This window comes from Rhinolophus sinicus, linkage group LG03 (genome assembly GCF_036562045.2).
Source record: "Rhinolophus sinicus isolate RSC01 linkage group LG03, ASM3656204v1, whole genome shotgun sequence".
Classification (NCBI taxonomy): domain Eukaryota; kingdom Metazoa; phylum Chordata; class Mammalia; order Chiroptera; family Rhinolophidae; genus Rhinolophus; species Rhinolophus sinicus.
The window spans coordinates 74,161,464-74,170,438 of NC_133753.1; the positions used below are offsets into that span (position 1 = coordinate 74,161,464).

General features: G+C 35.4%; 1 long non-coding RNA gene across 1 annotated transcript in view; it reads right to left on the reverse strand.

Annotated features, from left to right (window-relative positions):
• The window catches only part of LOC109455350 (uncharacterized), a 108,442-nt gene extending 100,382 nt beyond the window's left edge, over positions 1-8,060 (reverse strand). Inside the window, exon 1 of the long non-coding RNA XR_012494376.1 lies at positions 7,863-8,060. This is a non-coding gene — a long non-coding RNA (uncharacterized LOC109455350). The remainder of the gene's footprint in view (positions 1-7,862) is intronic.
• Positions 8,061-8,975: the final 915 nt, after the last annotated feature.

Here is an 8,975-nt window from a genome sequence, read left to right on the forward strand (position 1 = left end):
GATGGTATTGCACATCTGAAGAGTTTGAGTATGTGCAATAAATGCACAAGCAGGTTGGTTCGTGCAGAATGTGAACTGCTGTAAGTATCCATGTGTATAAAACAAGACACAGGAAACAACATCAGTGACTCAGGCCACCAGGGAGGTGTACTGTGCAGGGTGAGTTACTTGTCTTTTTATCTATTAAAATACTCTACCTCCCTATATTCCAATTTCATCTCTACCATTCAACCTACTGATTACTAACAGGCTTTCTAGGTTTTAAAGTGTTGAGATAGAAGTTCTCTGCTTAAGAATGAGAGAGAGACAGAGAGACAGAGAGAGACAGAGAGACAGAGAGACAGAGACAGAGACAGAGAGATTTCTGATTAAAAATAAATTGATATTTTAGTATAAACTTCAATGTCTTAGAATATTGTTTTCCTTCTTTTATCGAACAATAATGACAACTATGCGTCAGGTATTTTACTGCTTGTCAAAGATAGAACAATAAGCAGCAACAGCCATAGTCATGTTCTAATGCATGACTTTCTAGTGGGTGAAGAAGATAGTTATCATCCTCTCTTTATGGCCCCTGCCAACATCCCATCAGGCAAATCCATTATCTCTTTTTTCAAGATGTGTCCAGAATCTGATTACATCTTAACCTCTCCCATGCTACCACCCTGGTCTGAGACACTCTCCTCTCACATGTGGGTTTGGGCAACAATTTCATAACAGATCTCCCTGTTTTCAGTCTTGTTGCCTTCACACAAGATTCGTTCTCAACAGAGCAGCAAGAGGGATGTTTTCAGAATGCAAATCAGGCCATGTTATCTTTCTGCTAAAAATCCTGCAATGGTTCCCATTTCGCTGAGAACAAAAGCTTGAATCCTTGCAATAGCCCAAAGGGTCCTGGCCCTCATCTCTGCAAATTCTCTTGCTCTCTCTACTCCAGCTACATTGGCTTGTCTGCTCTTCCACAGACCACACACACTCATGCCTCAGGACCTTTGCAACAGTCCTCTGTGGTAAGAATGATCTTCATCAGGAATCTGCTCCAAGGTTTTGCTCAAAGATCATTTTCTCAGTCATGCCTTTGGCGACCATCATAATAATTTACAATTATGATCCAATCTATGAATACTCCCAATTCTCCTTACTCTGCTCTATTTTTTTTCTATATTTTAAATCACTTTCTAAGATACTATGTAATTTTCTTATTATTTGTATTATTTATTTTCTTTCTTTCTCACTAGAATGTAATCCCTTTAAAGGTAGAGATTTTGTTCACTGTTATATCCTGTAGCAAGCTTGGCACATAGCAGGCATTCAATAAATAGTTTGAGTGTATGTGGTCTGACAATTAAGTTCGCGAACTTGTTTCAACAATGTTGCTAAACTTTCTTGCTATCAGAGAGATTATTTGTTGTGCATTTGTACCAACTGGACAGTTAACCAAGTTTACTATTTGGAAGTGCTGAAAAAGCTGCATGAAAAGTTAGACAACCTGAACTTTTCACCAACAATTCATGGCTCTTGCATCACGACAATGCACCAGCTCACACAGCACTGTCTGTGAGGGAGTTTTTAGCCAGTAAACAAATAACTGTATTGGAACACCCTCCTTACTCACCTGATCTGGCCCCCAATTACTTCTTTCTTTACCCAAAGATAAAGAAAATATTGAAAGGAAGACATTTTGATGACATTCAGGACATCAAGGGTAATTTGATGATAGCTCTGATGGGCATTCCAGAAAAAGAGTTCCAAAATTGCTTTGAAGGGTGGACTAGGTGCTGGTGTTGGTGCATAGCTTCCCAAGGAGAGTACTTTGAAGGTGACCTTAGTGATATTCAGCAATGAGGTATGTAACACTTTTTCTAGGATGAGTTTGCAAACTTAATTATGCAACCTTGTATAATGAATGAGCCAAGTAAAAATAAATGTATAAGAATTGTGATAATAGCTGACATAAATATCAATCACTATTTGCTGGCATTGTTTTAAGGGCTTCACATATAAACTTAATAACACTACCTTATCCTAAAACAACCATGTGATATAGATTCCATTACTGTCTCTATTTTAAATACCAAGCAACTGAGACAAAGCGTCTTGGCCTAGTCATACGCTAATAACTTGAAGAGCTGGGGTCCAAAGTCACACAGCTGGGTTCCCAAGGAGGCCACACTCTTAACTGTGATACACTACCACCCTTTGTTGTGATGATGCTAGGCTAGCAGCAAGAAGGCAAACTGGATCTGGGTTGAGGACACAGGGGAGGCTTTCCAGTGAAATGGCTCTTTGATAAGACAAGTAGCACTTAGCTGCTTGGAAAGAAGAGCCAATCTTTCTAAGTCAGCTCAGCTTTTGAGAACTGAGATGATGGTAACTTTTTAAGTTAAGGGTAAGTTTGCAGCAAATTCACCTAATGCCACCAGGTCAGTGAGCTTCTTATTGGTAACACCTCCTCCTCTCCACACTGTAGTGGTGTCAGAAGAGATGAAATCGTCTTGTAGTGTGGTTAGTTACTGACAGGCATATGTGGAGAACTCCTCACACGCACTGCATGAATCAAGTATCATGTCGCTCAGCTTTTCAAATGGTAGGACACCACTTTGAGAAAGCAGACTTGAGGGAAATCGTATATAGTCTGTTAAGTGAACTGGGGAGGGTGCTGTTAATGGAGTTGACTATGATCTCTTGTGACTAAGTGGGTTTCACTAGCAGGACTAGGGCAATAGGAAGAAACTAATTGGTTCCTGGAGGTGGCTTTGACTGCCTCGGAGAAAGCCTCAACTGCAACTATTCTGAGAATTAACAGCATGAGGCAGTGGGTAGACCACACATTTATATTTCTGCGCTTAACTGCAAATGGAGAAAATAACTGGAGCGTGCACATACCAAGAGTCTCAGATGGGTCTGGCACATAGCTTCCCTTTCCCAGTACCCACCCGACTTACACTTCTCCCTATTTTCATGGAACCCTCGTAAGCATTCACTTATGGTTCTAAACATTCTCCTACAGGAATAAGAAGTGAGCCACAGTGGGTTTTCAAGAACTCTATTCTAGCCCACACTCATAAATATGCCATCTCCATGTTGCTTCAAATGTCATATGATTTATTTAATACAAATTTGGCTATGAAACATCGGAAGAAAAGTTTACTCTTTATTGTGCCTCACACAGGTCACACAGGGAAGTTGATAAAATATGTTTTCGGGCAGCCTTCTGAACAAAGCTGAACTTCAAATAGTAGGGACTGAAAATCTTGGGTATCAGTTTTTTTCAGCCAAGTGTCTTCTTATGAAGGTATTGGTGGAAACTCTTATGTGATACCTAGCTTTTTAAAAATAAATGACATCTTTAAAAGAATTATATGCACTAATTTGTAATATTATTTAGGGACTTACGTTTTACAAATTGGTTGTTATTATTAGGCTGGTAAGATGAGGAATCTAAACTTAATTTGCCTTCTAAGCCTTATTTATTTTTGCTTTCATAATGAATCCTCCTGCAAAACAGGCCCAGTCACTGCCTCCTGAAATATAACTTGTACCTTCTAAACTCATGCCATTTCCTTGCCTAGAAAGCCCCTTGTCCCATCTCTGTCCCTTAAAATTCCATCTCTTAAGAGCTTCTCTAATCAACCCAGTACAAAGTATCATATAGAAAAAACATGAATATTTTCTATGCTGATTGTGACACTATTTATTCAAGAAATATTTAGTTTTTATGCCACTGTTTAAATATTGTGAGAGTTCTAGCGACATGGGAGTAAACAAAATGTACTTAATCTTGCACTTATGAAATATATAGTTAAATCATCACAGATATGTATAAAGAGAAATTCTGGTAAGAGTTATGTTGGAAAACTACAGGGTGCCATGAGAAAAAATGACGTTAACAAAAATAATTTGGAGAGGAAGGTAAGAGAAGCCTTTCTTGAAGAAGTAACATCTTACCTGTGAACTGATGGATGAATAAGACTTATTCAGGCCAGGAATAGACAGAAGAATTTTCAAGACAGAGGGAATTGCATTTGCAAAGTCTGAGGTGGGAAAGGCCTTGATGCATTCCAGGAACCGAAAAGAGCCAACGTGTGTTATATTTTAGTCATATATACACCTTTCTTATCTCTCTCCGATGGATGAGAATGTGTTTTCTTATTTATTTGTGCTCCATACTGATTATACATAGTAATACTCAAAAATGTGCTGGAGGATTTTGGCTGCTTGTAACTATAAGTAACTTATTTTGAATTTACGTTCCTATGGAAAGAATTGCAAAAGTTGGACAAAATATATGAGACAATGACTTTCAGGCACGTTGGAAGCAAAGAGAACAGTCCTATCATCCTTGAGAAAAGGAAAACCCATGAGGTAAGCTTCTTATTATCCCCAGGTTTCTGACTGGGAGACTTTCCGTAACTTTGCAGAAAGAAGTTGGATCCAGTAGAGAGCAGAAATCTTACTGAGCTGAGGAGGTACAGATTAGAATTTGAAGCTGCTGTGGCAGCTGGACCTGGAGTGGTAGGGTACAGAAAATGAGGTAGCTGTCTAGGGAAGGCACCCCAGAAGTTTGCATGAGTGTTCACCTTGTGTCCTTGGCTGATGGCTAAGGTGCTCATGCATAGGTCACTGAGTCCACAGAGCCGACAGAGAGTGGCTCCTAGGAGGCTAAGAGCAGTGCCTGAGTGCTAGAGGTTGCACACAGCTAAAAGAAGTCAGAATCTGGGCCAGCTCAGTCGAGAGATCTCATAGAGCAATTTTGGCATCCAGTTAAGATCCCATGTCTTAAAGGAAAAAAAAAAAAAAATACCCTAGTCCTAATTAAAAACAGACAGACAAACAAACAACAACAACAAAAAACACCAACCCTGAAATCAACCCACCCTACAAAGCACAAAACTCAGCCTAAAAGGATCAAGATAATCTATACCAATTAATTGTCTGATAAAACAAAACTTAACAGGACTAAAATGAGGACAACATACATGAGACTCTCTACAAAGGAACATATACAATAAAAAGTTATTAGGAGAAGCAGGAAAATGTTGGCCATTACCATGGAAAAAATATCCAATGCAAACAGATGACAAAAACAAACAAACAAAAATACAGATATAAAGTTTAGCAGAGATTTTAAAACAGCTATTAGAAATGTATTCAAGAATTTAAAGGAAAAAATGGACAAATTTTGGCAAAGAAATAGAAACAATAAAAAGAAACAAATTGAAATTATAGAACTGAAAAACAAAATTTCTGAAATAAAAAACAAAATTACTCTGGATGGTTTAAACAAGAGCAAGAAAAAAAGGTTAATAACATTATCCAAATTAAAGAAGGGGGAGAAAAATATTTACAATATCAACGAAATCTCAATGACCTGTAGGCAGTACTGAGCAAAGATAAAACATAGAGAGTACGGGGATGGGGTTGGGGGTGGGGGGTGGAAAGATATCAAGAAAGAATCAGAAAAAATATTGAGTAAACAGAAACTGAAAATTCCCACATTTGCTAAAAAAGCAATACCACAAAGATCCAAGAAGTTCAATAAATCCCAAATAAGAGAAGTCTAGAAACAACATTGTAAGCATATCACACTCAGTTAAAAAGAAATATTATGTACAACTTTATACCAATAAATCTGACAAATTAGATGAAATGGATAAAAATCCTAGAAAAAACACACTCTCTAAAACTGACATAGGAATAAAAAGAAAATCTGAACAGTTCTCTGCTTATTAAAGACATCTAATTCCTGAGTAAATACTTTCCCACAAAGAAAACATCAGATTCAGATAACTTCACTAGTGAATTTTATCAGATATTTAATGATGATTAATATCAATGTTATATGAACTATTTTAGAAAAAATATAAGATATGGCAACATTTTCTATGTCTTTTCAAGTGGCCTGCATAACCATAAAACAGCATAAATGAGGACATTAAAGTAAAAATAAAGTTACAGACCAATATTTCTTATGAACATACTTATAAAAATCCTTAACCAAATATTGTCAAATGGAATCTAATGTTATATTAAAAGAATAACATAATACTCAAATGCAGTTTATCCTAGGATTTTAAACTTGTGACAAGAATTTTAAGTCCCATTAACAAATAAAGAGTAAAAATCATATAATTATCTTAATTGAAGCAAAAAAAAAACCCAAAAAAACATTTAATGACATTTGCACTCATTCATGACAAATTCTCAGACTAAGCATAGAATAATATTTCAATTATAAATGGCAGCTGTAGAAAAGCCTCCAGTTAATATTGTTATATACAACACTTTTTCCCTCTAATATCAGAACAAGGTGAGGGTACAAACTCTTATCACTTCTGTTCAACATCGTACCAAAGCTCCCACTCAGTGCACTAAAGCAAGGAAAGAGAAATAAATGGTGTAAAGATTGAACAAAAAAAATAAATTTGTTTTTATTCATAGATGACATGATTGCGTGTTCATGTATATAGAAAATTCTATGAAACCTAAAAAAGATATTATGGGTAATGAATGAGAAAGATCCTAGGATACTAGGTCAATATAGGAAAAATCAATTGATTTTAATATCTTAGCAAATAATTGAAAAACATTAGTAAGCCATACTATTTAATCACACTACAAAACAAAATAATTAGGACTTTAAGTCCTGCATACTAAAAATGACAAACTTTTGTTAAGAGAAAATTTAAATACAACCTAAATAAAAGAGAGGACTATCATATTCATAAATTGCAAATTCAATGTTTTTAAGATTCTCATTTTCTCCAAATCAATAGGTTCAAGGCAATTGCTATTAAAAAAAAAAAAATCATAGCATAGACATTGGCACTCTGATTCTAAAACATATACAAGGTGAAAGATCTATAATAGACAAAGCAGTCCTTAACAAAGGGAAGATTTTTGGAGTTATTACACTAATTTTTAAGAATTACTATTAAGTGACAATAATTGAGATACTGTGTAGCATTGGAATAAGAATAGACAAATAGATCAACGGAAACCAATAGGACATGCAGAAATAAATACCTATGTATGTGGTACAATGATGCCAATGTAACTCATGGGGGAAAAGAAAGTCTTTTCAACAAATAGTGTTGCAAAAACTAAATAAAGTAAGGAAAACAATAAATCTTGATCCCCACCTTACATTACATAAAAAAATTAAAAGCTAAAACTATAGAACTTCTAGGATAAGAGATAGAACATTATGACCTAGGGTTAGGCAAAGATATTTTAGCCAGAACACAAAGAGCTCTAAATATTAAACTAAAAAAATAAGTTTGTCTCAATTAAATTTTTTAAAAGTCTTCTCAACAATAGATGTTGTAAAGAAAATGAAAGATAGGACACAAATGGGAGAAATGTATTCATAATACATATATTTGACAAAAGATATATCCAGCCTATACTAAATACTCTTAACAGTAAACAATAAAAGAGAAACAACACAATTAAAAAACAGGCAAAGATCTTGAGCAGATATTTCCCAGAGATACACAAATGGACAGTAAATACATGAAAATGTGTTCAATTCATTAATCATCAGACAAATTAAAACTATAGTGTGATAATATTTTATCCCTCCCCAAAAAAATGGTTCAAAATAAAAAAGATGAACAACGCTAAATACTGACAAGGTTGTGGAGCAACTACATTCTTGTGTATTGCTGATGGGTGAGAATGTAAAATGGTGTGCTTCAGAAAAATCTGCTAGCTCCTCATAAAGTTAATTATACGTGTACCATATGACTTAGCATTTCCACTTATTGATGTTGTATCACATATAAATAACAATACAGATACTATTGCTCTACATTATCACAAACTTAGTAGCTTACATTAAAACAAAGTTATTATCTTACCTTTCTGGAATTCAGAAATCAAAACGGGTCTCACTGGGCTAAAATCAAGGTGATGGCAGGACACCATTCTTTTCTGGAGGCTTGAGGAGAAAATTCAGCGTTTTGTTTCTGCCTTTTCCAGCTTTTAGAGGTCATCCACATTTCTTGGCTTGTAGCCCTGTTCTATCTTCAAAGCCAGCAATGGCCAGGCGAGTCCTTCTCTCATTTCATCACTGTGACATTGACTCTCCTGCCTCCCTCTTCCACATTTAAGGACATGTGATTACATTGGGCACTCTTAGCTATCCAGAACATTCTCCCTATTTTAAGGTCAACCTTAGCAGCATGAATTCCTGCTGCTACTTGAATTGCCCGCTGTGATGGAACTAACTTATTCACTGGTTCTGGGGATTAGATGTGGACATCTTTGAAAAGCCGTTATTCTGCCTACTATGGGTATTTATCTAAAAGAAATGGAAACATGGTTATGGTACACTTGTGCAAATTGTTTAGAACATCTTTTTTCAGAATAGCACGTAACTAGAAACAACTCTTGACATTTTTCATTAAGGAACCCGGTAAACAAATTCCAGTAAATTATTACAATGGAAAACTCAAAAATGTTAAAAAGGATGATTTAATTGATACATTAGACAACCCCTGAAACATTACATTGAGCAAAAGAAGCAAGACATAAAAATGTAAACACTATAGGATTTTATTTGTATGGCACTCAGGATCATTAAAATCAACCGGTGGTGATAGAAATAAGAACACTTCAGTCTTTATAAGATTGACTGGAAAAGGACAGAAGTTAAATTTCTGAGATAGGTGATGAAAATATTTTATATTTTGGTTGAAGTGATTACACAGGTGTGTGTGTGTGTGTGTGTGTGTGTGTGTGTGTGTGTACATGTATATCAGTATTCAAAAGATCTGTGCATTTCACTGTGTATAAATTTTACTTGATAATGCAAATTAAAAAATACATTTGAGTAATCAATAAAGAACAAATGACCTACATTTCTATAATTAATCAATCAAAACAAAATACAAACAAACAAAGAGTGGTGGGCAAAGCATCATTATTGCTTGTTACTATGAACTACAAATTCAGTTTTTTAAAGTATATCC